The following is a 27691-nucleotide window of genomic DNA, read 5'->3' on the forward strand; positions in this document are numbered from 1 at the left end:
AGTAATAATGAGGTGATCTTTATTTGAATTGGTGTTCATTTACAAACTCGTGCATATAGTTAGACAAACACAATAATGACTGGTTCCTGAATCTGATGGGACATTGGTTGTTTTAAAAGCATTTAAATTCACCATTCCATTGGGATGAGTTTGCAAGAAATTCATCATTTTCGTATGTTGTATTTTTCCAGTGTGCAAAAACATTAAAGTTTATGGACTTCTTCACATCTGCTCGCTGGACCTTTCACTGCAATCTTGTACAGTTGCGCAACACTGCCTCTGATGAAGGGGGTTTTCATCTGCCGGTTAACCATCTGTTCACCATCTGAACCGCAGGAATTCTATTGAGATGAGCCCACACTCCATGAATTTCAACTCATAACGCTTTTCTGAATACAATGATGTCAATGCAAGTAATCCATCCTGCTCCCTCTATTAAACTCTTCCTTATAAAATTCATTATAAATCAATGCAATGGGAACATTTTATTGGCTATAACAATATTATCAGATTATGAAAATCAACATAGATGAACTGCTATTTAAACATACAAAAAGAAATCTTAACCAATCTTAATACTTCAATAATAATGAACAAAGGAATACTCAGTTTTTGAAAACCAATAAACATTCTTGTTTTACCATAAGACTATGAACTACAATTATTGAACACTCCAAAAATATAAAGCTTACATTGGCAAAGGTTAATACAATGCAGCTAGCATTGATTCATTAGGAGAAGACAGTTTGGTTCAATACTTTGGCAAAGTTTAGGGAATCAGAGCGTAGGAATGAGATCTGATGACGAGGACCAGCTCTGCTAGATGAAGGAGGAGGAGGAGGAGGGTGGAGGGGAACTGGTTTGTTCATTTATTGAGAAAGAAGGCCTTCTTAATTGGGAATAGATGTGTATAGTGACTGGACATCCATGGTGAAAATGAGGCAATCAGGGCCGGAGAACTGAAATTTAATGAGGATATCGAGAGCACAAGAAGTGTCACAAATGTAGGTGAGAGGGGACTGAACCAAGAGTGATAGAATAGAATCGAGGAATGAGGACAAGAATTCAGTGGGACAGGAGCAGGCAGAGACAATGAGCCTATCCAGACAGTCAGGTTTGTGGGTCTTGGGTAGGATGTAAAAGTGAGGAATGTGAGGACGAGGAACTATAAATTTGATGGCAGGGATGGGAGTTCTCCAGAGCTGATGAGGTCAGAGATGGTGTCGGAGACAGCTTTCTGATGGTCTGGAGTAAGATCCTCTGCCTGACCTCAGCAAGGTAGAGGTTAGTGCACCACACTACAACAGCACACCCTCTGTCTGCAGGTTTGATGGTAAGGTTGGGATTGGTGCGGAGAGAGCTCAGAGGGGATAAGGTTGGAGGAGAAGAGAGGAGTGCTGAAGTCAAGGTGGTTGGTATCTCATCAGTGATTCAGGATGAAAAGATCCAGAGCTGGCAGAGAACCAGAACAGGGTGTCCAAGAAGAAGAGGAAGGCTGAAGTCTGGAGAAGGGGTCATCAGTGCGGGGTGTGGAATTCTTGCCAAGGATGCGGGCTCAGGGATAGAGACGAGGGAAGGAAAGCCTGGTGTCTTGGCAGGCACAAAATTCACTGAGATGTGGGCAAACGGGACAAAGGTAAGGCCCTCGCTGAGGACAGAACATTCTTCCTCAGAGAGGGGAAGATCTGAGGGAATGGTGAAGACACAACAAGGATTAGAGCTGGGATTAGAGGGGGGGAAGAGGTTTGGCGCCAGAGGGGAGGGGAGGGTTAGGGTGTTCATGGAAAGTGGGGTAGGAAAAAATGGAGGCTCCAAGGACCCAAGAGTTGACAATGGAGCCTGAGAGACCCAGCCTTGGAGAGTGGTGGTTGGGGTAGGGGAGCCCAAGGGCCCAGTGGCAGAATCACCTTGGCATTTTATTACTGGGGTACAGAATACAAGAGCAGAGAGGTTGTCCTAGAACCATAAAATGCTTGTTAGCTCACAGGTAGTGTCTGAACATTGTTCTGGATCCACACAATAGAAAGTTTTGCAACTGAACTAACAAAGTTATTGTGGAAGTTGCTGTGACTGGAAAATGTTAGGAAACATCTTCCGAGATTCTTTTCTCTGAAATATAGGGGATTGAGGGAAGATTTATTTAGTATGTTATTCTGCCCAGCTAAGAAAGAATAAATGGGAAGATCCATTTATTTTAGCAAGTGGTTCTTAAATCCATGCAAGTGAGGGATTTAAAATAATGATTACAAGATTTGAGGAGAGATGAGAAGAATTCTTTTTGCTCAAAGTGATAAAAATTCAGAACCCACAGTCTGGAAGGGGTTAGAGGCAGGATGCCACATTATATCAACATTAAGGCACTGTTGCCTACAAGCTGCAAATCAAGTACAGCAATATCAGGTTATATTGCATTATTGATTATCAGGTGACGCATGCAGCTGAGCCAATCATCTCCCACCATTATGTTTCTATGATTCTGGTTGGTTCTGTCAATCAGGATCATTTTCTTATTCTACTATCATTATCTCTGCACAAGATGTAGTTTCATTAAGTATAACTGAAGAAGCTGCTTAGATGAGTATGCCACAAGGTGAACATAAATACAGATTTTAATGATTTTCAACTCAAAATGAATCAAACCAAAATGTAAGGTGAGCTTCTAGCAGTAGCATAGGGGCAAGCGATGGTGCTTTTCCGTGCCAATCTGTGACGTCGTACTTTTTCCATCTTCTCCCCATGGGCTATGAAATGCAGAAAGCAAAACCAATAAAATCAGAACTAATATATTAATGAATCATTGTTTATTTATTATTATTATTATTATTATTATTTCTCTCTTCTTTTTCTTTTTGTACTTGCACAGTTTGTTGCTTTTTGTTTGCACATTGCTTGTTGTCCGTCCTATTGGGTGCGGTCTTTCAATTTCCCCCGGGATCAATAAAGTATGACTATTAGTTCTCGTGTGTTTCTTGTTTTTACTGTGATTGTCCACAAGAAAATAAATCTCAGACATGAGAAAATCTGAAGATGTCGGAAATCCAAAGCAACACACACAAAATGCTGGAGGAGTTCCTTCACCATTTTGTGTGTGGAAAGGAATCTCAGGGTTGTGTATGGTAACATATATGTACGTTGATAATAAATTTACCTGGAACTTTGAAGTATTTAGAATGTAAAATTTGGAATGTCTCCAAAAGTGCACTGATCAATACAATTTCTTTGTTTTTGTTTTAATTAGGTTAATGACTATCACAAAATGCATCAGACATTTTCATGAAGTCCCAATTCCCTCTGTTCAGACCACATCCCTCTAAACCCCACCCCTCCATGTACCTGTCCAAGTGCTTCTTAAATGATGTTATTGTGCCTGCCTCAGCACTTTGTTCCCTATACTCAGCACCCTCTGTGTAGGAAAGGTTGCCCCACACAGTTAAATTGTATATCTCTCACCCAAATTTCCCACCTGAACCCTGGGGTAAAGACTGTTACCTTGCATCTTATTTATGCCTCTCAAAATTTGAAACATTTCTATAAGGGCACACCTCATTCTCCTGTGTTCGAAGGAATAAAGATCTGGCCTGCCCAAACTCTCCTTATAACTCAGGCCCTCTATCCTGGTAACATCCCCATAAATTTTTCTATATTCTTTTCAGTTTAAGCACATCTTTCCTATAAAAGAGTGACAAAAACTATACTCAGTACTCCAAGTGCAGCCTCACCAATGATTTATATAGCTACAACATATTGTCCCAACTCCCATACTGAGTACTCCGATTGATGAAGGCCAGCATAATAAATGCCTTCTTTCACAACCCTGTCTACCTGTGACACTGCTTTTAATGAATTATGCCCTTGTACTCTTCGGTCCTTCTGTGTCATTACACTCTCTGGCTGCCCTACAATTCATAATATAGGTACTGCTCTGATTTGACTTTACAAAATGCATCACCTCACCTCTATCAGTATTGAAATTTAGTTGCTGCTTTTTGGCCCACTTCCCTAAATTGACCAAGAACCCCTTGTGATCCACAACAACATCCCTCACTGTCAACATCTCCTCTTGATTCTGTGGCATCTACAAACTTGCTGATCAAGCCTTTTCCTTTGACATCCAAATCACTTACATAAATATCGGACATAAAAGGACCCAACACATAAGAGCTGGCCAATGTTGATTGGAAGGATTGATGGTAGAGCAGCAATGGCTGGAATTTCTCAGAGCGACTCAGAAGATGCAATGGGTTCCTTCCAAAGAGGAAGCATTTTAAAGGGTGGATGAGGCAACTGTGGTTTAAAAGAGTAGTCAAAGGCAGCATAAAGCAGAAGTGAGGCTATACAATAGAGAAAAAATGATGGGAGCTTATAAAAACTAGCAGAAGGCAACAAAAAAATCTATAAGGAGAGAAAAGATGAAATATGATGGTAAGCTAGCCAAAAAATGTCAAAGAGAATAACAAAGGTTTTTCGAAGATATAGTGTCAAGAGTAAAAGAGAAGCAAGAGTGAATAATGGACAACTGAAAATGGCGCAGGGAGTGGGTAGTAAGGGGGACAAAAATGGCAGAGGAATTTAATAAACGTTTTCTGTGAGTCCTCACTGTGGAAGACACTAGTTCTGTACCAGAAGTTCGACAGTGTCAGGGGGCAGGTGTGAGTGTAGATGCTATTCCTAAAGAGGTGGTGCTAAGAAAGCTGAAAGGTCTGAAGATAGATGAATCATCTGGACCAGCTGTATTACACCACAGGGTTTTGAAAAATGTAGCTGAAGAGATTACAAAGGCATTTGTAATGATCTTTCAAGAATCAATAGATTGTAGAATGGTTCCGGAGGACTGGAAAATTGGAAATTGTCACTACACTCTTTAAGAAGGGACAGAAAAGAGGGGAGGCCGGCAGATGAAAGGAAATTATAGGCCAGTTAGCCTGAATTCAGTGGTTGGGAAGATGTTGGAGTCCATTACTAAGGGTGAGGTTTCAGGGTGCTTGGAGTCACATGATAAAGTAGGACAAAGTCAGCATAGTTTTCTTAAGGGAAAATGTTCCCTGACAAATTTGTTGGAATCCTTTGATGAAATAACAAGTAGGATAGGCAAAGGAGAATCAGTGGATCCGGTGTATTTGGATTTTCGTAAGGCCTTTGATAAGGTGCCGCACATGAGGCTGCTTAATAAGATAAGAGTCCATGATGAAATAGACTGAATTTAGCATTTAATGGGAAATCTTAAGTAATAAATTTGTTGGAATTCTTTGAAGAAAAACAGGATAGACAAAGGCTAACAGGAGAGTTGGTAGATTTATGTACTTGGATTTTATATGAAAATAATATGAAATAAATAAGGAAGGTTTATTGCAGCAAAGTTAGCAGTATAAGGACAGCTAAAGTCTAATTAATAGGACTTGCATTTTAGACCATAAGATGTAGGAACAGAATTTGGCTATTCTGTCCGTCGAGTCTGTACTGTCATTCCATTATGTCTGATTCTTTTCCTTTGACTTTCTGACTAACCAAGAACCTAGCAATGTCTGGTTTAAATATATTCAATGACATTGCCCCCACAGCCATCTGTGGCAATGAATTCCACAGATTCATCATCCTCTGGCTAAAGAAATTCCTCCTCATCTCTATTCTAAAAGGATGTCCCTCTATTCTGAGGCTGTGCCCTCTGGTCCTAGACTCAACCACTATAGGAAACATCCCCTCCATATCCACTCCATCTGGGCCTTTCAACATTGGATAGGTTTCAATAAGACACTCCCTTGCTCTTCTAACCTCCAGCACCTACGGGCCCAGAGCCATCAGATACTCTTCATACGTTAACACTTCCATTCCTGGAATCATTCTTCCTACCACCACCCCCACCCCCCCACCCCCCAACCCGGATCCTCTCCAATGTCAGAACTTCTTTTCTAGGATAAGGAGCTCACAATACTCCAGGTGAAGTTTGACGAATGCTATATAAAGGCTCAGCTTTACATTCTTGCTCTAATATTCTAGTCCTTTTGAAATTATTGCTAGAATTGCATTATAAATTACCACTGTCTCAATGTGCAAGTTAACCTTTAGAGAATCCTGTACAGGAACTCACTTTGTACCTCTGAATTTGAATTTTCTACTGTTTAGAAAATAGTCTATGCCTTTATTCCTTTTACCAAAGTGCATGTATTTCCCTACACTACATTCCATCTGCCACTTCTTTGCCCATTCTCCCAGTCTTTCTAGGTTCTTCTGCAGAATCCTTGATTCCTCAATACTATCCAACCCTCCACCTATCTTTGTATCATCTGCAAATTTGGACACAAAGCTGTCAATTCTGTCATCCACATCATAGACATATACGTGAAAAGAATCGGTCCCAATATTGACCCCTGTGGAACACCACTAGTCACCAGCAGCCAACCAGAAAAGGGACCCTTTAATCCCACTCTTTGCCTCCTGCCAGTCAACCAATCTTCTATCCATGCTAATGTCTTTCTTGTATTACTATGGGCTCTTAACTTGTTATGCAGCCTCATGTGCAGCACCTTGTCAAAGGCTTTCTGACAATCCAAGTAATAACATCCCCTGACTCTCCTTTGTCTATCCTGTCTGTTGTTTTCCTCAAAGAATTTGAACAGATTTGTCAGGCTAATAGACTCCAACATCTTCCCAACTACTAAAGCTAGGCACCTGCCTCAAACAGGCCTCAACTATACCAGTCCCTAAGAAGTATGTGGTAAGCTGCCTCAGTGACTATCGCCCAGTAGTACTTGCACCCACAGTGATGAAGTGCTTCGAGAGGCATATAAACTGCTTGAGAAGCAATTTGGATCCACTCCAATTTGCCTACCGTATCAAGGTTAACAGCAGATGCCATTTCTTTGGCCCTTCATTGATAACAGCTCAGCATTCAATGCTATCATCCTCTCAAAACTTACCAATAAGTTTCTACTAGGCCTCATTACCTCCTTGTGCAACTGGATCCTTGATTTCTTCACTTGAAGGCCCCAGTCAGTTTGGATTGGCATTAACATCTCCTCCATAATTCCCATCAGCACAGGTGCACCGCTAGGCTGACTGCTGAGCCTTCTATTCTGTTTGCTTTATAGTTATGACTGCGAGGCTAAGCACAACTCAGGTGCCATGTTTATGTTTGCAATGAAGCCACTGTCATTGGCCGAATCAAAGGTGGTGATGAATCAGCATATAGGAAGGAGATTGAGTGGTGTCATAACAACAACCTCTCACTCAATGTCAGCAAGATCGAGGAGATGATTATTGACGACAAGAAGAGGAAACCAGAGGTCTGTGAGCCAGTCTTCATCAGGTGATCAGAGATTATCATTTATTGATTTCTGTATGTTATGTGTGTTTGGAATGGCTATATTTATTAACTGAGTTGTTCTTGCTTGTTTATCCTGTAATATTATATTCGAACAGTTATAATGGATTGTCTTATCTGTAGTAATGGATTGGTCATAATATAATTTGTAGGACCCTGACTCAAATTATTAATTATTATCATTATTTTCTTTCTTTTGTAGCAGTTTGCTGTCCTTTGCACAGTTTGTCCATCCTGTCTTTCATTAATTCTATTGTGTTTCTTGTATTTTCTGTGATTGCCTGTAAGAAAATGAATCTCAGGATTGTATACAGTGACATACATTGTATGTATTTTTATAATGAATTTACTTCGAACTTTATAATTTCCTTTCTTTTCTGTCCCTTCTTAAAGAGTGTAGTGACATTTCCAAATTTCCAGTCCTCTGGAACCATTCCACAATCTAGTGACAAATTATTACTAATGCCTCCACAATCTCTTCAGCTACCTGGGGTGTAGTCCATCTGCTCCAGGTGTCTTATCTACCTTCAGATCTTTCAACTTCCCAAGCACCTTCTCCTTGGCAATAGTGAGTATTTCTGCCCCCTGACAGGCTCAAATTTTAAGCATATTGCTAGTATCTTTCACAGTGAAGATATATATATCTGACAAAATTGAATCCCTTTTTTATATCATTGGTTAGTTTAACTTCATATATCAGCTGTTCTCTCTTTAAGGCTTGTCTAATTGCCTTCTGTTGGTTTTAAAAGCTTCCCAATCTACCTACCTTCCCACTAATTTTAGTGCAAGTTAATTCAGTTTCCTATCTGAAGCATAACTCACACTTAAAAGAGCGGTTAAAGTTGCTGTATCAATGGAAACAGCAGCCAGAGATGCAACTGAGTTGCAGTCAGGAATGAAAGTGAACTTGAACAAAATTGCAATGTCTAAACAGAAATAAATAAATCGAGTTACCATTGTGACAGGGGCCCACAATGCAGTTTTTAAAGGAGACACTTGCAGAAAATGCAACAAATTAGGACACATACAAAAAGGATGTCAAGCAGACAAAAAATAAATGTACAAGGAAGAGAAAAAGACAAAAAGTCAAGTTGAAGCTTCAAAAAGAGCACTAATCTGCATGCTGTTAATGAAAAATTTGGTAATGTTGAGAGTGACACAAGACTGAATAGCCTCGAGATTTAAAATGTGAAAACTAACAGCAGCAATATGGCTTACACCAGAAGTGAACAGCAAATTAACTTAAATGGAATTGGACACTGCTCATCCGCTTCAGTCATTCCACAAAATGAGTTTGAACAGCATTTCAAGTATACTGATCTGAAGCCTGCAGATATCTAACTAAGACAACTACAACTTGATTGGAGATGCCATATCCCCTGCAACAGAGTCAACTGAAGGTGAATTAAGAAAGGAACTGGATGATGACACAGCATTGTTCAACGATCGCATTGGAAATCTCAAACACATCAAGTAAATAGTGTTAAATGAAAATGTCACACCCAAGTTTTACAAAGCACGTCCTGTTTCTTACATGATCTGCAATAAAGTAGCCAGTGAGGTAGATCAAATAGAGGGTGGAGGAACTCTTGCCAATGTTGAGTGGAGCCCATGGACAACACCGGTGCTCCCAGTAGCCAAGAAGGATGGGTCTGTTGGGATCTGTGGGATTTTAAGGTCATCATCAACCTAGAAATGAAAGTAGATCAATATCCTTTGCCCAGGATAGAGGATATCTTTGCAAACCTTTCTGGGGCGAAACACTTCAGCAAAGTGGACTTAACTGAGGCCTACCTATAGATGGAGAAGGAAAACAGTCCGAAGTATTTCTCACTCATAAGCAACCACAAAGGGCTTTATTGCCATAACAAACTTATTTTTTGGAGTAGCATCTGCACCTGTACTTTGGCAGAAAGCCATGGACCAGGTGATACAAGGTTGCCCAGGAGCTCTGTTACCTGGATGACATCATTGTTACCAGCAAGGATGACAAGGAGCATTTCCAAAATCTCAAGACAATGTTAAAAAGATTAAAAGATTAGAAGGCTCAGAGCACGACACAACAAGTGTGAATTCTTTAAACCAAGTATCATTTACTATGGTCACACTATTAACGCGCAAGGATTGCACAAATGTACTGATAAAATTCAAGCAGTGATGGATGCCCTAAGGCCAAAGGCCATGTCACAGTTGTGGACCTTTTCAGGATTTGTCAATTACTATACAGGTTCCTGCCAAACCTGGGTACTGTGCTCCACCCCTTAAACTCATTTCTACAGATTGGGAAGAAATGCAATGGACAGAGCAATGTGAAGTGGCTTCCCAAAGGAAAAGAAAGTGGTGACATCAGGCACTGTAATCACATTAAAATACAGATCATCCAGTGAAGCTTGCCTGTGATGCTTTACCTTAAGGTATAGGTGCAATCATGTCTCATGTTATGAGTGATGGAAGTGAACGCCCATAAGCTTTGCATCACATTTCCTTATTGCTGCAGAGAAAAATTTTGCAGGAAAGGCTCTAAGATGAATTATAGGTGGTGAGCCTGATATCAGTAGTGGGTAAGTTATTGGAAGGTATTCTAAGGGACAGTATATATGGATTTCCTATAGGTGGGGTTAGTTAGGGATAGTCAACATGGGTTTGTCCATGATATATCATACCTAACCAATCTAATGGAGTTTTTCAAGCACATTACCATGAATATTGAAGGAAAGGCAGTGGACATTGTCTACATGAATTGTAGCAAGGCTGTTGACAAAGCTCTGCATGAGGGACCGGTCCTGCAGGTTCAGTTGCTTGGCATTGAGGATGAAGTGGTAAAATAGATTTAACATTGGTTTATTGGAAGAAACCAGAGAGCATTGGTAGATGGTTGCCTCTTTGACTGGAGCAAGGTGATTAGTGGTGTGCTGTAAGGATTGTTGCTGGTCCCGATGTTGTTTGTTATTAATGGTTTGGATGATGAGGTGGTAAACTGGATCGACAAATTTACAGATGTCAGCATGAACAGCAATGAAGGCTATCAAAGCTTGCAGGGGGATCTGGATCAGCTGGAAAAATGAGCTGAAAAATGCCAGATGTCAGACTCACCTAGTGAACAACAGAACGTTGAGGAGTGCAGTGGAACAGACAGATCTGTGAATACAGATCCATAATTCCTTGAAGGTGGCATCACAGGTAGATGGTGTCATAGAGAGAGCTTTTGGCACATTGGCCTTTATAAATCAGAGCATTTGAGCACAAGAATTGTGATCTTATATAGAAGTTGTATAAGATATTGGTGAAGCCAGATTTGGAGATTGTGTGCATTTATGGTCACCTATCTACAAGATATCAATAAGATTGAAAAATAACAGAGAAAATTTACAAAGTTGTTGTCGGAACTCAAGGACTTGAGCTATAGAGAAAGTTTGAATAGGTTAGGGCTTTATCCCCAGTGAGCATAGGAGAATGAGGGGAGACTTGATAGAGGTATACAAAATCATGAAGGGTATAGAAAGGGTAAATGCAAGCAGGCTTTTTCCTCTGAGGTAAGGTGAGACTAGAACTAGAGATTATACGTTAAGGATGAATGTTGAAATACTTAAGGAGAAACTTAGGAGGAACTTCTTCACTCAAAGGGTGGTACAAGTGTGGAAGAAGCTACCAGCAGAAGTGGTAGAGGCGGGTTCAATTGCAACACTTAGGAGAAGATTGGAGAAGTACATGGATGGAAGGGGTATGGAGGCTTGTGGTTTGGCTTGGGTTGTTGAGTCTAGGCAAAATAACAGTTCAGTATGGTTTAGTTGGGCTGAAGGGCTGCTTCTGTGCTGTGGTGCTCTCACTCTATAACCAACTGCGTTCCTGTCTGTTGCTCCATATTCCAGCATCTGCATTTTCTTGTGCATTCTTAATTTCTTAACCAGATTTAGAGACGGAAACTTACTCAGAGAATTCTTTCAATTATTATCCAAAGCTCTGTTGATTATTTTCTTCACCCAAGGAGCTTCAGGATCCAGGCAAACTTCCCTGCCATTTTTGAGTGTGGCTCTGGAAAGAATCATAAAATTACTTTAGTTTCTCAGTTGCCTGGCTGGCTGAAAAGTAAACAAAAAATACAGCAACTCCTCACTAACAGGAGCTGTCAGTGTCTGCATACTGCAGAAGATAGACAACATTCAGGCAAGGGCTGACAAGTAACTTTCAAACCACAGAGGTACTTGGTAATGACCAGCTTCAGCTAAAGAGAATCTAACCACTTATCCTTGGCCTTCAACTTCATTTGTATCACTGTGTCCTCACTAACAATGCTGGAGCTCACCCAGCATTGTACCCAGAAAGTCAACTGGATCAGCCATGGTACAAATGTTCAAGAACAAGTGACAGGCTGGATATCCTATGGTGAGTGTCTCGCCCTTTGACAGCCCAAACCTTCCCTGCCATCTAAAAGGAACTAACCAGGAGTATGATGGAATACTTTCTACCTGCATGGATGAGTATATGACTCTCCGAGAAGTCTGACACCAGGTAGGAGAAAGCAGTCACGGGTGGCACATTACTCATTGTTAGACCTATTGCCTCACAGGCCCGGTGTTTCAGGCTTAAGGCCGGTGGTGGCACATTCTGAATGTGAGTGTATGCTCCATGTCCCAAAGCGGTGCTGACCGGCCTCTGGTTGGCTGCTGTAAGTTACCCATGGTGCAAATGGTTGGCAGGAGAATCAAAGAAGAATTAATGGACAATTGAGAGAAAATAGATTACAGGGAAATAAAAGGAGTAATGGGAATGCTTTGAGAGGTGGCATAGAGTCAATAGCTTCCTGTGTCATGAAGAATACTGTATAGAAATACATTCAACAGCACTGAAGTGTCACAACAGACCTGCTGCCCACATCTTCAACTGCCTGGGTTCAATCTTGACATCTGGTGCTTGTGTGGTGTTTGCACATTCTCCATATGACTGCAAGAGTTTCCTTCTGGGCTTCTGCTTTCCGCGCACATCCCAAAGCCGAGCGGGACAATTTGCCATTGTAAATTTTCCCTCAAGCGTATAACAGTGGAAGAATTAATATAAAAATTATTGCTTGATGTTTGGCACAGACTCAATGAGCTGAAGGGCATGTTCCTGTGTGGTATCTCGCTATGATTCTATGAAACTATCAGTATGATATAATTTATTAATGCCATATCCACCTCTCTAAACATCTGGGGCATGGCTCATCTCATTACTTTCATCAGGGAGGAGGTACGAGAGCCTGAAGACCCTCACTTAATGTTTTAGGAACAGCTTCTTCCCCCCCCCCCCCGTCATCAGATTTCTCATTGGTTACTACCTTGCTATTCCTCTTTTACGCCATTTATTGCCATGTTTTTGTTTTGTAATTTATTGTCGTTTTTTAATAGCGTTAAACAACAAATTTCATGACATGTGACAGTGATAATAAAGCTGACTCTGAGTTTCCCCCACCACCAGCACATGCAATATCTATCATTTCGCAAACTTGCCCGGGCTACTCCAAAAACATCCTCCGAGCCTGCAGCCTCTACCACCAAGACGTTCAAGGAGAGTAGCCCCATGGGAACACTGCCGTTTGCAGCTTCCTCTCCAGGTCACACACCAGGCTGACTTGGACATGTATTGTCATCCCCTCTTCGATTCTGAGTGAGGGTCTCCTAACAGCACAAGAGGAACTGAAGAGATTCAAGATAGCAGCTCACCATCAGCTTCTCAGGGCAATTGGCATGGACCATTGATGACCAGGTTCTAAAAATGAATGTCAAAATAAATTTCTTCATATCTAAATAGTCTAAAAAGCAATTTTGACCACTTTCTTTTATAGTATTTATGTTTTAGACTTTAGACTTCCAGAATTTGCAACATTTTGTTTTTGTATCAGTGGGGAAGGACATAGGCTGCATTTTATGATGTATAACACTGACATTACCCGGAGGTCATCCATTTCAACGTCATCCATATGCCTCATGTAAGAAGATTTATACTCGTGACCTTACCTGTGAATTGATGCTGTTCATACTTCGAGGCTATATATTCACACTTGGAGGCTATATTTCATTAGGAGTTTGAGGAGATTTGGTATGTCACCACAGACTCTGGAAAATTTCTACAGATGCAGCTTGGAGAGCATCACCATCTGCTACGCAGGCACCAATTGACAGAATCGGAAAAAGCTGCAGAGGGTTGTAAACTCAGCCAGGTCCATTATGGGCACCAGCCTCCCCACTGTCGAGAGCATCTTCAAAAGGCAACCTCTCAAGAGAGCAGCATCCATCATGAAAAATCCGGGACATGCCCTTTTCTCAATTACCAACAAGAAGAAGGTACAGGAGCCTGAAGGTGTACACTATTAAATTCCTGAACAGTTTATGCACCAAGAATACTATCTCACTATATTGTTTTCTTTTTGCACTATTTGTTTTATTTTATTACATATTCTTATTGTAATTTACTGAAATTTCTCATGTACGGTATTCCACTGTACTGCTACTGCAAAACAACAATTTGCAAGGCATATGTCAGTGACAGTAAACCTGATTCTGATTTGGACAACTTCCTGGTCAATATCACCAAGAGTTTTGCTGCTGAATTTCTCCAGATCCTTGACCAGTGACCAAAGTTATTGCACCTTAACCTCTCCAATATCTGTGAACAAAGATAAAACCAATACTTTAGAAATGCCTCTGTGATCGATCAGTATGACTTACATCACTTCAGTCTTTGGGCATTGAGGGCCACTTGGAAAAATATCAAAGTCTTCTATATTTTTCAGAGGGATGAAAGTAGAGACGTACTTGATACACTTGCAGTACAGCTCTCCCATCACCACTGTGACAGGCATGCCTGTACAAAAAATTAAAAATCATTGTTCAAAGTTCAGAGTAAATTTATTATCAACGTATGTATATGTCACCATATACTACCCTGAGATTATTTTTGTGGACATACATACAATATACAAAGAAACACAACAGAATCAATAAAAACTGCACAGAAAGAAAGATGGACATAAATCCAATGTGCAAAAGACAACAAATTGTACAAATACGAGAAAGAAAAACCAAAATAATAATAAGGCAGCATCCATCATTAGGGACCCCCATCACCCAGGACATGTTCTCCTCTCACTGTTACCATCAAGGAGGATGTACAGGAGCCCAAAGGCACACACTCAGTGTCTCAGGAACAGCTTCTTCCCCTCTGCCATCAGATTTCTGAATGGGCAATGAACCCGTGAACACCTCCTCAGTGTTTTCACTCTTCTTGCATCACATTAATTTATTTTTATATACAGAATCCACATTATAATTTATAGTTTTTATTAGGTATGTATTGCAACATACTTCTGCCACAAAACAACAAATTTCATGACATATGCCAGAGATACTAAACCTGATTCTGATAATAATAAACAAATAAATAAATAATATTGAGAGCATGAGTTGTAGACTCCCTGACAGTGAGTGACGAGGTTGTGGATTCGGTTCAGTGTTGGGTTGAGTAAAGTTATCCACTCTGCTTCTAGAGCTTGACGGCTGAGGGGTAATAACTGTGCCTGAACCTGGTAGTGTAGGACCGAGGCTACGGTACCTCCTTCCTGATGGCTGCAGCAAGGAGACCATGACCTAGATGGTGTGAGTCCTTGATGCTGGATGTTGCTTTCCTGCGACAGTGCTCATTAGTGGGGAGCGCTTTATCTGTGATGGACTGGGCTGTATCCACTACTTTTGTGGTCTTTTCTGTTCAACAGCATTGCTGTGGCAGGAAGTGTAGAGGAAGCTCGACCCAAGCACAGAGCAGTGGAGATTATTTAGAAGTGAGTGATCAGTTTAATAATAAACCGCAAAATAACACAAGGCAAGAGAGAACGGATACTTAACATGACAAGGCAGAAAGTTAACAGAAGGCTATGACCATCTGATTGAGCAGGCTGGTTTAATGGGTGAACAAGGACTGTGGATGAAAGCTAGGGTTAAATAGGCTTCAGGTAATGAGCTGAAAATGGGTGGCAGGTTATTTTTGCTAGCTGGGTAGAGACTGGGAGTTGCTTTCCGGTGCAGGCCTGATAGGAACCCTCCAGCTGCAGCCAGCACCCAACGGCCCAGGACCATCCAGATAGTTCCAGTGCCAATTCCTTGATGCCCGATTGACCCAAGATGAAACTGGACAACACCCAAGATCTGTCCTCTGGATCGTATCCCTCCCAGTCAACCAGGTACTGCACAACATGTTCACAATGACATGGATCCATCAACCAGCGAACTGCATACACTGGATCACCTTCCACGATTCTAGGATCTGGAGGTGCAGGCTCGCATAGGTTGAGTGGTCCATGGACAATGAGTTTGAGGCGGGACAAGTGGATGATAGGTGTGATCCTGAGGGATGGTGGCAGCTAGAGACAGTAAGTAACTGTTTAATGGAACTTGAAGGGGTTGATTTAACAGGGTGAGAGCTTTCTGGAATTGGTACAGTGGGGCAGATCTTGGGTAGACAGACAGACGTGGTCCCCAGGCCAAAGTAGTCTGGCTGGGCACTTCTACTAGTTGACCTGGCAGCAGTAGGTGCAGTTAGCAGCTTACCTTGGTCCTCTCTTCCCTCTTCTAACAAGTCCAGCAAACCAGGGCCCTGGTAGACAGGATCTCCCCCGTTGGCTCCTTTGCAGGGAACAACAGGAGCTGGTAGCTATGAAGCCCTTCACAAGGTAACATAACTGTGGCAGAGGAGATGTGGAGATAATGGGACAGTTCAGTCCAGAGCAGATACTTCTTCCATGAGGAAGGGTTAGAAGCCATGAAGCATCTCAGAAACTTTTCCAAATGTCGGTTGGATCTCTCTGACTGACCGTTGGTCTGCAGATGATAGCCAGAGGATAAATCACTGGGGTGCGGAAGAGGGAACAGAAGGCCCACCAAAAGTAGGAGACAATTTGTGGGCCCTGGTCCGACACAGTGTCCTGTGGGAAACCATGGAGGTAAAGTACACACTGGAGAACCAGGTCCACCATCTTAATGGCACATAGAAGACTGGGGAGAGCAATGGAGTGAACCACTTTGGAGAACCAGTCAACCACTGTCATGACCACCGTGGTCCCATTGGAAGATGGCAAACTCATGAGGAAATCCATGGCAATTTGGGGCCACCAGCATCAAGGGGCCGATAGGGGCTGCAGGAGCCCAGAGGGCTGCTGGTTGGAGGAATTGGACTGGGCACAATGAGGGCCAGTAGTGATAAATACATCTGCATTAATGGTGGCTACCAGAACTGGCGACACAGAAAATCTGGGCTCCACCGTGCACCTGGATGGCCGGAGAGAGGTGAGGAGTGGGCCCACTGGAGTGAGTCAGCGTGCATGGCCACTGGCACATATATGTGGATGTCACGTATGTCGGCCTGAATGGCTTCGAGCTGTAGGGCTGGCAGATCTGGTTCTCGGATGACTGGAGCAAGGATTTGAGAGGATGGAATGATGAGCTGAGGGTCAATGTCCCTGTCAGCAGGGTGAAAATGTTTTGACAGGGCATCTGCCTTAGTGTTCTTGGAGTTGATGGTGACGCTGAATTGCTCGAAGAAGAGGGCCCTGTGAGCCTGACTTGGGTTGAGTTGGAGGGTCTGCAGAATGGAGATGAGGATCAAATGGTCGTTCCTGATCAGGAAGAGCTCAGTGGCCCCCATCAGTCCATTATTTTTCAATCCACAGTAGTCAATGCAGGAAAGAAGAGCTCCATCTTTCTTTTTGTCAAGGAAGAATCCTGCACTGTCTGGGCACAGGGATGGTGGCATGAAGGCGTGCAAGCACTTCAGCGAAGTAGTCACTCATGGCTTGAGTCTCGGGATGGGAGAAGCAGAACAGGGCACAGGATGATGAACGACTCCATCTGGAAGCAGCAAGGAAGATTGGAGGGTCGAGGTCAATGCGGCGAGGGTAAGAGATGGCTCGGTGTGAGACGGTCAGCAGCCAGGTCTGTGCTATCGGCTCCAGGTCGGCGCGTTTAATGTGGATCGCTGGCGTTCAGACTGGGGTTGGCCTTCACTCTTTACGGAAGGGCTGAGTTTGTGCAGCTGCCCTCCTCGTATGTAGGTGAAACAGCATTTCCCATATTCTGAGATTTACAGTATGTGATTATTGGACTGTACTTTACATCGATTTCCTTCAATTTTTCGGTGTTTTCTTTCTGCTGGCTGATAGGCGGGTGGATGTTGTGTTAAGTTTTGTGTGTAAGAGAGGGGGTTTGGGGCTTGGTGCTACTGTTGCTGTTCATTTCTGTGAGTGAGGGGGGTCAAGGGTCAGGGATTATTATGTGTGGGGGTTTGGTGATTGTTATTGTGGCTGTTTTTTGATGCAGGGAAGGGGCATTTTGGGGTCTGGAAGTTTTGCTTCTTTACTTTCTCATGGGGGATTTGATGTCTTTTCTTTTCTCAGCACTCATGGTCTTTCTGTATTTAATGGCTATCTGGAGAAGACAAATATGAGAGTAGTATTGTACATGCACACTTTGACAATAAAATCAACCTTTGAACCTTTGAGATAACCTCAGAGGGGGGAGGTGCCCAGGAGGAGGCGGATTGTGCAGTCATGTGATCAGTGAGGTGACTGGATGCTGGCTTCCATTTTACTGAAAGCAATGGCTACGCCGTGGTACTCCTGCAGGAGTTTGGTGAGCGGAAAAGTTTCTCTTTCTCCACAGATTTACTGAGGGAAGTCAACTGAGGCTGAAGCCAGGTGGTCTGGCGGCTGGGTCCCCAAATCAGCAACGAGCTGCATGACCTGGTGAAGTGAGGGTCGTGAGTGGAGAGCCAAGGCTAACCCAAGATGAGATGGGGGTGCTGGGTGAGTCAATCGGGAGGAAATGGATGGACTAGTGGTGCTCTCCAATGCTCATGTGCACAGGCCACATGCATGCTGTGACTATCGCAGACCCCAAGGGTCATCTGTTAATGGCCATGATGCAGAATGAGTGAGAGATAGTGTAGGCACGGTAGGGCGTCCCAACTACACACCAGGAGCTCAGTTCAGAAAGTTGCCTGCTGTGCTGGAATCCACCAGGGACTCCTGTGCTGTTGGGCTGGGAGGGAAAACAGAGAAAGTGATGCTGGAATGAGAGGCCTGGTGGAGCTCACCAGATAGAAGGCCCCTTGCCTCTACCTGGCGGTGCCACTTTCCTGAGCGCAGTGGGATTTGATGCATGATTAATCAGCTGCTTCGCAGTAAGCACACAAGTTGTTTCTCCACCAACACTCCCATTCTTTAGCGGGGTGAGGGGAGTACAGAAAGCTCTCCCTAACTGCATGGGTTCTGGCAGCATTACTGATGAGGATCCTGCAGACAGAAACGGGTTTGGAAACGAAACTCGTTCCACAGGGCACTTGTCAACATGGAGATGCAGAGTGAGGTCAATGGGCATCTCTTGGGTGGAAAGCTCATCTGTCAAGTGCCCCAAGAAACCGTGATGGTAATGGGCCAGCAGTGCTTCCACATTCCAGCTGCAGCCCGCCACGAGAGTCCCGAATTCCACAGTGTAATCCAGCACTGAGTGTGAGACTTGATGCAGGTGAGGAATCTGACCCTCTGCCTCCCTTCCACTTTTTAGATGGTCAAATACCCAAAGCACCTCAGCAGTGATTTCCTCATATTTATTGAAGATGGTGGTTTTATTGTTCCAGTTATCAGCAGTCTGGGTAAGAGCTCACCCAGTCAAAAGTGAGATGACAAGGGCAGCCTTGGCCTGGTCCGGAGAATACGGAGATGGTTCCAGCTCAAAGTGCAAGTTGTGTTGGGATAGGAAGTTGCGGCATTAAGTTGAGAATCCGTTGAACTGTTCGGAGCTCTGAGGGAGGTGGTTGACTGGCTCTTGTTTGCTGTAATGAGATGGAGAGTTGGCTGAGAGTGACGAACAGATGATCAGTCATTTCCTGCAGCTTCAAGATTGTGTATTCGTGTTGATGGATGACTTCCTTTAATTGAGCAAGTTCTGCTGGGTCAATTGTGGGTTCACCCATTTTGTCAGGATATGTAGAGGGGGCTTGGCCCAAACACAGAATGGGGATGATTTAGTGGTGACTGATCATACTAATAATAAACTGCAAAATAAAAAGCAAAGAAGGACTACAAAACAAGAGGAAGTGGAGACTTAATACAACAAGGCAACAAGGTAACTGAAGGTTGGGAACAACTGGCTGAGGCTAGCTGGTCTGATGGGTGAACAAGGACTATGGATGAGAACTAGGTTTAAATAGGCTGCAGGTGATGTGTTTGAAGCAAGTGGCAGGTTACACTTGTTAGCTACGTAGAGACTGGGAGGTGCCTGCCTGTACAGGCCAGACATAGGTGTTTCCGTACCAGGCTGTGATGCAACTAGTCAGTATACTCTCAGTGCATCTATCAAAGCTTTAGACGAAATGCCAATTCTTTGCAAACTTCTAATAAAGTAGAGGTGCTGCCCTGCCTTCTTTGTAATGGTACTTATTTGCTGGGTCCAGTTCATATCCTGTGAAATGATAACATAGAGGAATTTAAAGTTACTGACCCCCTTCACCTTTGATGCCCCGATGAGGACTGGTTCATGAACCTTTGGTCCTGTTGTCAGTAATCAGCTCTTTGGTCTTGCTGACATTGAGTGAGAGGTTGTTGTTGTAATAACAACAGCATTGTAGTAAGCACATTGATTTTACTTTACTTTATTTAGCAGTTCCTGATAACCATGTCTAGTTAATTAATGCTTGCTTAAGGAGTTCTTCCAGGTCATAAATTGCTTTTTTAAAAATCTAATATTATGCTTTGTTCCCTTGCTAGTTGTGCAGTTGCCCATTAATACACGAGAGTGAAAAAAAAATAGGAAGAGGAGTAGGCACCTTAACCCTCAAACCTGGCCCTTTTGCCCTAGGCCTCATATTTATTTCTGGGCCAGTTCCCCGTAGACCTGAATTCCCTGACCTTTCAAAAGTTTACATACACTCCCCCACTCTTCTTTCATAACTGCCACTGATATAATTTCCACAACTCCCAGTAAAGAGAATTCTAGAGATTCATCACCCTCTATGATAATAAATTCTAAATTACTTCAATTTTAAATGGCAAGCTGCTTTTCTTGTAACTCAGGGTCCTTGGTCAAGACTTTCACACTAACTAAAACATTTAACCATTTACCCCTTAACTTCCTCCTTCAGTTTCAAAAAAGTCATTCTTTTTCATATACCAGTACAAGCTCTTGTTTTGCCCATTCAAACTCAGTTATGTTGTGTCTAAAATGGCTCTTTATCCTAAAACTGTATGAGACTAATTTAAAATAATTTCAAATTGAAAGTTGGCAGAAAGAGGTATGTGGGATATAAAAGGTATCGGGCATCCTCCATGGAAATTAACATCCTGTCTCACAGCCCACTTGTCACTCTTGTAGAGTGAAACGCTGAGCAGGATGACCTCTGCACTTAAGAGGTATCAGGAAATTCTTGACTCTACTTAACAGCTCTTGAAGCCATTTGAGTGCATTTTACATTCATCTGACTAAAAGACATGAATGCTTTTAAACTTATCTGACTGTGTACTCTCTCCCCACTCTGAACCCGTCCACCATTCACATTAGATTCAATTCTCTCCATTCCCCTTCTCCTTTTTATACCATCCTGGTACCGTTCTGGACTGGGTTTTGAGCAATAAGGAAGGGTTAATTAGCGATCTTGTCGTGAGAGGCCCCTTGGGTAAGAGTGACCATAATATGGTGGAATTCTTCATTAATATGGAGAGTGAGATAGTTAATTCAGAAACAAAGGTTCTGAACTTAAAGAGGGGTAACTTTGAAGGTATGAGACGTGAATTAGCTAAGATAGACTGGCAAATGACACTTAAAGGATTGACGGTGGATATGCAATGGCAAGCATTTAAAGGTTGCGTGGATGAACTACAACAATTGTTCATCCCAGTTTGGCAAAAGAATAAATCAAGGAAGGTAGTGCACCCGTGGCTGACAAGAGAAATTAGGGATAGTATCAATTCCAAAGAAGTAGCATACAAATTAGCCAGAGAAAGTGGCTCACCTGAGGACTGGGAGAAATTCAGTGTTCAGCAGAGGAGGACAAAGGGCTTAATTAGGAAGGGGAAAAAAGATTATGAGAGAAAACTGGCGGGGAACATAAAAACGGACTGTAAAAGCTTTTATAGATATGTAAAAAGGAAAAGACTGGTAAAGACAAATGTAGGTCCCCTGCAGACAGGGGAGCAAGGACATGGCAGACCAATTGAATAATTACTTTGGTTCTGTCTTCACTAAGGAGGACATAAATAATCTTCCAGAAATAGTAAGGGACAGAGGGTCCAGTGAGATGGAGGAACTGAGTGAAATACATGTTAGTAGGGAAGTGGTGTTAGGTAAATTGAAGGGATTGAAGGCAGATAAATCCCCAGGGCCAGATGGTCTGCATCCCAGAGTGCTTAAGGAAGTAGCCCAAGAAATAGTGGATGCATTAGTGATAATTTTTCAAAACTCATTAGATTCTGGACTAGTTCCTGAGGATTGGAGGGTGGCTAATGTAACCCCACTTTTAACCCCGCAAGGCTCAGTGCTGGGACCCCAGTTGTTTACAATATATATTAATGATTTGGATGAGGGAATTAAATGCAGCATCTCCAAGTTTGCGGATGACACGAAGCTGGGTGGCAGTGTTAGCAGTGAGGAGGATGCTAAGAGGATGCAGGGTGACTTGGATAGGTTGGGTGAGTGGGCAAACTCATGGCAGATGCAATTTAATGTGGATAAATGTGAAGTTATCCACTTTGGTGGCAAAAATAGGAAAACAGATTATTATCTGAATGGTGGCCGATTAGGAAAAGGGGAGGTGCAACGAGACCTGGGTGTCATTATACACCAGTCATTGAAAGTGGGCATGCAGGTACAGCAGGCGGTGAAAAAGGCGAATGGTATGCTGGCATTTATAGCGAAAGGATTCGAGTACAGGAGCAGGGAGGTACTACTGCAGTTGTACAAGGCCTTGGTGAGACCACACCTGGAGTATTGTGTGCAGTTTTGGTCCCCTAATCTGAGGAAAGACATCTTTGCCATAGAGGGAGTACAAAGAAGGTTCACCAGATTGATTCCTGGGATGGCAGGACTTTCATATGAAGAAAGACTGGATGAACTGGGCTTGTACTCGTTGGAATTTAGAAGATTGAGGGGGGATCTGATTGAAACGTATAAGATCCTAAAGGGATTGAACAGGCTAGATGCAGGAAGATTGTTCCCAATGTTGGGGAAGTCCAGAACGAGGGGTCACAGTTTGAGGATAAAGGGGAAGCCTTTTAGGACCGAGATTAGGAAAAACTTCTTCACACAGAGAGTGATGAATCTGTGGAATTCTCAGCCACAGGAAACAGTTGAGGCCAGTTCATTGGCTATGTTTAAGAGGGAGTTAGATATGGCCCTTGTGGCTACAGGGGATCAGGGGGTATGGAGGGAAGGCTGGGGCGGGGTTCTGAGTTGGATGATCAGCCATGATCATAATAAATGGCGGTGCAGGCTCGAAGGGCCGAATGGCCTACTCCTGCACCTATTTTCTATGTTTCTATGTTTCTATGTCCACCCCTGCCGCTCCACTCTCAGTCCTACCTGAGAAGCTGACAATTCACATCCTCCCATGGAAACTGCTCTTCCAGCAGTTCGCTTCTTTGTTGTGTATAAACATTGGTCAAAAGCTGGAGTCACTCCATTAGTTTGGCTCCAGTTCTTCGTGATGTAACTACTCTCTTTCCTCATGTGGTGTAGAACTGATTTGTGAACAGCAAGTAAAAGTATGTCTTTGCCATAATCCGGGAGTCAGCAATAAAGCTAATGCTCCTATCAATATGAATTGTTAACTACCAATTTTAAGGTTCTGGTTGATAGCTTAAACACCATGTGTTTCTGTCTTTAAGCTGCATGGTTTGTTTTAGTCAATATTGTTCCAGTCTCTCCTCTAAGGGTTGCCATTACATTGAGAACCTAATTGACTGATGACGTTTTGGCTTGCAGCTAAGGGACTAGGCTTATGCAGAAGCACTATGCTATGTGGCTTTGTAGCTGAAGCACCTTGATACTGGTGTATTTGTGATGGATGATCACCATGGCATGTCTAGCAGTTTTCCCTGCCAGTCTTTCCTTTCAAACCAAACTCACTCATGTGGCTTGGGTTTAATATCAGTTGCTTGATCACTATTTTCATAGCCACAGGCATCAGCCTCCACCTGCTCCCTGTCTGTGTTATGATCTACATTCCTGAATTGGCCAAAATCCTGCCCATCTCTAACTACCCTGACAATCCCAGCCACAGGACTGAAATCAGACAGAAATAACTTCCTGGGTGTCTGTGTCTATAGTCAAATAAACTTCATCCGTCGTTGTCTGCAACTTTAACATGGCTCACAGCATCTTTCTACTCCAGCTGATGCGACCATGCCCACAGCCAGCACCACAACAGCCCTATCCCTGCTGCAGATTCGACTTTTATCCATCCCATTGTATGCAGAGAATCACAACCCAAGAGTTCTCTTCTATCTTTTGTAACATTGCCTCTGATGTCTGCAGCTGTAAAAGGCTGAAGAAGTAGGAATCTGATAGGGGAGGAGAGTGGACAATAGGAGCAAGGGAAGGAGGAGAGACATCAGGGAGAGGTGAATGGCAGGTGAGAAGAGAAGAGAAAAGGTAATAGGGGAGTCAAAGTGGGGAATGGAAGATGGAAGGGGAAAGGGGAAAAATTACCGGTAAGAGAAATTGATGTTGATGCTCAAAGCTCTACGCTTCTTTTTGGATTCCAGACCTAATCAGTTCCCCTCTACCACCACTCTGCTCCGTCTAGCGGAATTAGTCCTTACTCTTAATAATTTCTCCTTTTGCTCCTCCCACTTCCTCCAAACTAAAGGTGTAGCTATGGGCACCTGTATGGGTCCTAGCTATGCCTGCCTTTTTGTTGGGTTTGTGGAACAATCTATGTTCCGTGCCTATTCTGGTATCTGTCCCCCACTTTTCCTTCGCTATATCGACGACTGCATTGGCGCTGCTTCCTGCACGCATGCAGAACTCGTTGACTTTATTAACTTTGCCTCCAACTTTCACCCTGCCCTCAAGTTTACCTGGTCTATTTCCGACACCTCCCTCCCCTTTCTAGATCTTTCTGTCTCTGTCTCTGGAGACAGCTTATCCACTGATATCTACTATAAGCCTACTGACTCTCACAGCTATCTGGACTATTCCTCTTCTCACCCTGTCTCTTGCAAAAACGCCATCCCCTTCTCGCAATTCCTCCGTCTCCGCCGCATCTGCTCTCAGGATGAGGCTTTTCATTCTAGGACGAGGGAGATGTCTTCATTTTTTAAAGAAAGGGGCTTCCCTTCCTCCACTATCAACTCTGCTCTTAAACGCATCTCCTCCATTTCACGTACATCTGCTCTCACTCCATCCTCCCACCACCCCACTAGGAATAGGGTTCCCCTGGTCCTCATCTACCACCCCACCAGCCTCCGGGTCCAACATATTATTCTCCGTAACTTCCGCCACCTCCAACGGGATCCCACCACTAAGCACATCTTTCCCTCCCCCACTCTCTCTGCATTCCGCAGGGATCGCTCCCTACACAACTCCCTTGTCCATTCGTCCCCCCCATCCCTCCCCACTGATCTCCCTCCTGGCACTTATCCGTGTAAGCGGAACAAGTGCTACACATGCCCTTACACTTCCTCCCTTACCACCATTCAGGGCCCCAAACAGTCCTTCCAGGTGAGGCATCACTTCACCTGTGAGTCGACTGGGGTGATATACTGCGTCCGGTGCTCCCGATGTGGCCTTTTATATATTGGTGAGACCCGACGCAGACTGGGAGACCGCTTTGCTGAACATCTACGCTCTGTCCGCCAGAGAAAGCAGGATCTCCCAGTGGCCACACATTTTAATTCCACATCCCATTCCCATTCTGACATGTCTATCCACGGCCTCCTCTACTGTAAAGATGAAGCCACACTCAGGTTGGAGGAACAACACCTTATATTCCGTCTGGGTAGCCTCCAACCTGATGGCATGAACATTGACTTCTCTAACTTCCGCTAGGCCCCACCTCCCCCTCGTACCCCAGCTGTTACTCCTTTTTATGCACACATTCTTTCTCTCACTCTCCTTTTTCTCCCTCTGTCCCTCTGAATATACCTCTTGCCCATCCTCTGGGTCACCCCCCCCATCCGTCTTTCTCCCTAGGCCTCCTGTCCCATGATCCTCTCGTATCCCCTTTTGCCTATCACCTGTCCAGCTCTCGGCTCTATCCCTCCCCCTCCTGTCTTCTCCTATCATTTTGCATCTCCCCCTCCCCCTCCAGCTTTCAAATCCCTTACTCACTCTTCCTTCAGTTAGTCCTGACGAAGGGTCTCGGCCTGAAACGTCGACTGCACCTCTTCCTATAGATGCTGCCTGGCCTGCTGCGTTCACCAGCAACTTTGATGTATGTTGATGTTGATGCCAACAGGTTGAAGGCTACCCAGAAAGAATTTGAGGTGTTGCTCCTCCATCTTGAGATTGGCCTCATTGTGGGAGTAGAGGGGCCATGAACTGACATGTTGGAATGAGAATGTGGATTGGAATTTAAATGGTTAAGAACCAGGAAATCCTACTTGTTGCGGATGGAACGAAGGTGCTCAACAAAGCAATCCCCCAATTTAGAGAAGGTTGCATCAGGAGCAATGGATACAGTGGACAGTCCCAACAGTTTTGCAGGTGAAGTGTTGCCTCACCTGGAAGACCTGTTTGGAGCCCTGAATGGAGGTGAGAGAGGAGGTGAATGGGCAGGTGTAGCACTTCTTCCACTTGCAGGAATAAATGCTAGGAGAGAGATGAGGGGGAAGGGATGAATGGATAAGGGAATAATGGAACGAGTGCTCCCTGGGGAAAGCGGAGAGTAGGAAGAGGTTAAGGTGTGTTTGGTGGGAGGATACCATTGAAGGTGGCAAAAGTTGCGGAGAGTGATGTGCTGGATGCAGAGGTTCACGGGATGGTAGGTAAGGACAAGAGGAACTCTATCGTGTTAAGGCGGCGGGACGATGAGGCGAGGGAGCATGTCCAGGAAGTGGAAGAAATGCAGGTGAGGGGAGCGTCAATGGTAGTGGAAGGGAAACCCCATTCTTTGAAAAAGGAGGACGTCTCTGATCTTGTGGAAAGAAGGCCTCATTTCCAGCATCTGCAGAACCTCTTGTGAAAATGAAAACAAGGTGCGCTCAGTGGCAGCACATTCAGTGAGTTGAAAATACAGCTTTCTAGCAAAAGAATTTTAAGTGACAAGAGAAAAAGGAATAATAATGAGGTAACTTGATTAACATAGTAACTCAAATTACTTCTTTAAAGTCTGAAAGATGTATATTCAATTGCCATTTTCAATAACGAGTTGAGGAGAAATCAGGGAGAAGAAGTGCTGCCATACCGTGGGAAAACAGGAGGAAGTAGGACTCACAAAGCCAACAGAAACACAATTAATCTAGTTTCTTCTGATTCATTCTATAATTACAATTATGTCTTTACGTACGTGTTGGTGGCTGTCTATAAACTCAGGACGAAGAGGAACTATTAAAAGCTCGCATTGGGAAATTCTGTTCATATTGGATCAACTTCCATGCTGATGTAAGTCTGCCAGCACATTACTTCAACAATAAGGGACAGGTTACAATGGGACTTAGTGTGAAGCTTCATAAGAGGAAATAGTCGCTGAAGATTGGGATACTGGGGACAATTGGAGAGGAGCATCAGGATTCCCAAGGAGACCAGAGGGGAGATCTGGCATTATTAAGGAGAGGCTAGAGTAGAAGAGCATGGTTCATGAAGGGAGGATCAGGATGGCCATGAAAGTCTTTATAGAAAGTGGTCTACTCCTCCATTTTCTGATATAAGATTAAATTCCTATCTGATCTACCCCACACCCAGGGTCCATTCCCCCTGTCCTACCACTGAGAAATAATGCAGTTCAGGTTTCCCCTCCTGATGAAACTATTCTAATGTGTCAGCCCCAGAAGCTGATCATTGATCTGTTCGCAAATAATAAAATGAAGACTGAAACTAGAACAAAGTGACGCACAGTGTCCCTGCATGCACACACATGCCCAGAGGTAAGATATGATCCTACTGTCTGAATCCCTTGCTAAACAATGGAGTGGACCCTGGCCCAGAGCCATCCTGACTGCTCATGCAGAACTTTTAAATTGTCGCTGAAGATTAAACTGTTAGTCTGAACATTTCTTACCTTGTGTAGATGGTACGTACAGTGCAAAGAGAGCAAAGATGGTGAAAGTAACCTTGTAATTCATTTTGTTCTAGCTGAGTAGTTTCTAATGTTAACGTAAATTTTCACTGTTGTACTGCTGTGACCTCCCTCTCATTC

The 27691-nt window shown here is 43.5% G+C and overlaps 1 long non-coding RNA gene across 1 annotated transcript; it reads right to left on the minus strand.

Annotated features, from left to right (window-relative positions):
• Nucleotides 1-27678, minus strand: LOC134344921 (uncharacterized). Its single transcript, XR_010017565.1, has 3 exons — nucleotides 27554-27678; nucleotides 11247-11350; nucleotides 1-2741 (listed from the first exon to the last, which is right to left on the minus strand). It is a non-coding gene; the product is annotated as an uncharacterized LOC134344921 (long non-coding RNA).
• Between the last annotated feature and the right edge of the window lie 13 nt (nucleotides 27679-27691).

This window comes from Mobula hypostoma, chromosome 4 (assembly GCF_963921235.1).
Source record: "Mobula hypostoma chromosome 4, sMobHyp1.1, whole genome shotgun sequence".
Classification (NCBI taxonomy): Eukaryota; Metazoa; Chordata; class Chondrichthyes; order Myliobatiformes; family Myliobatidae; genus Mobula; species Mobula hypostoma.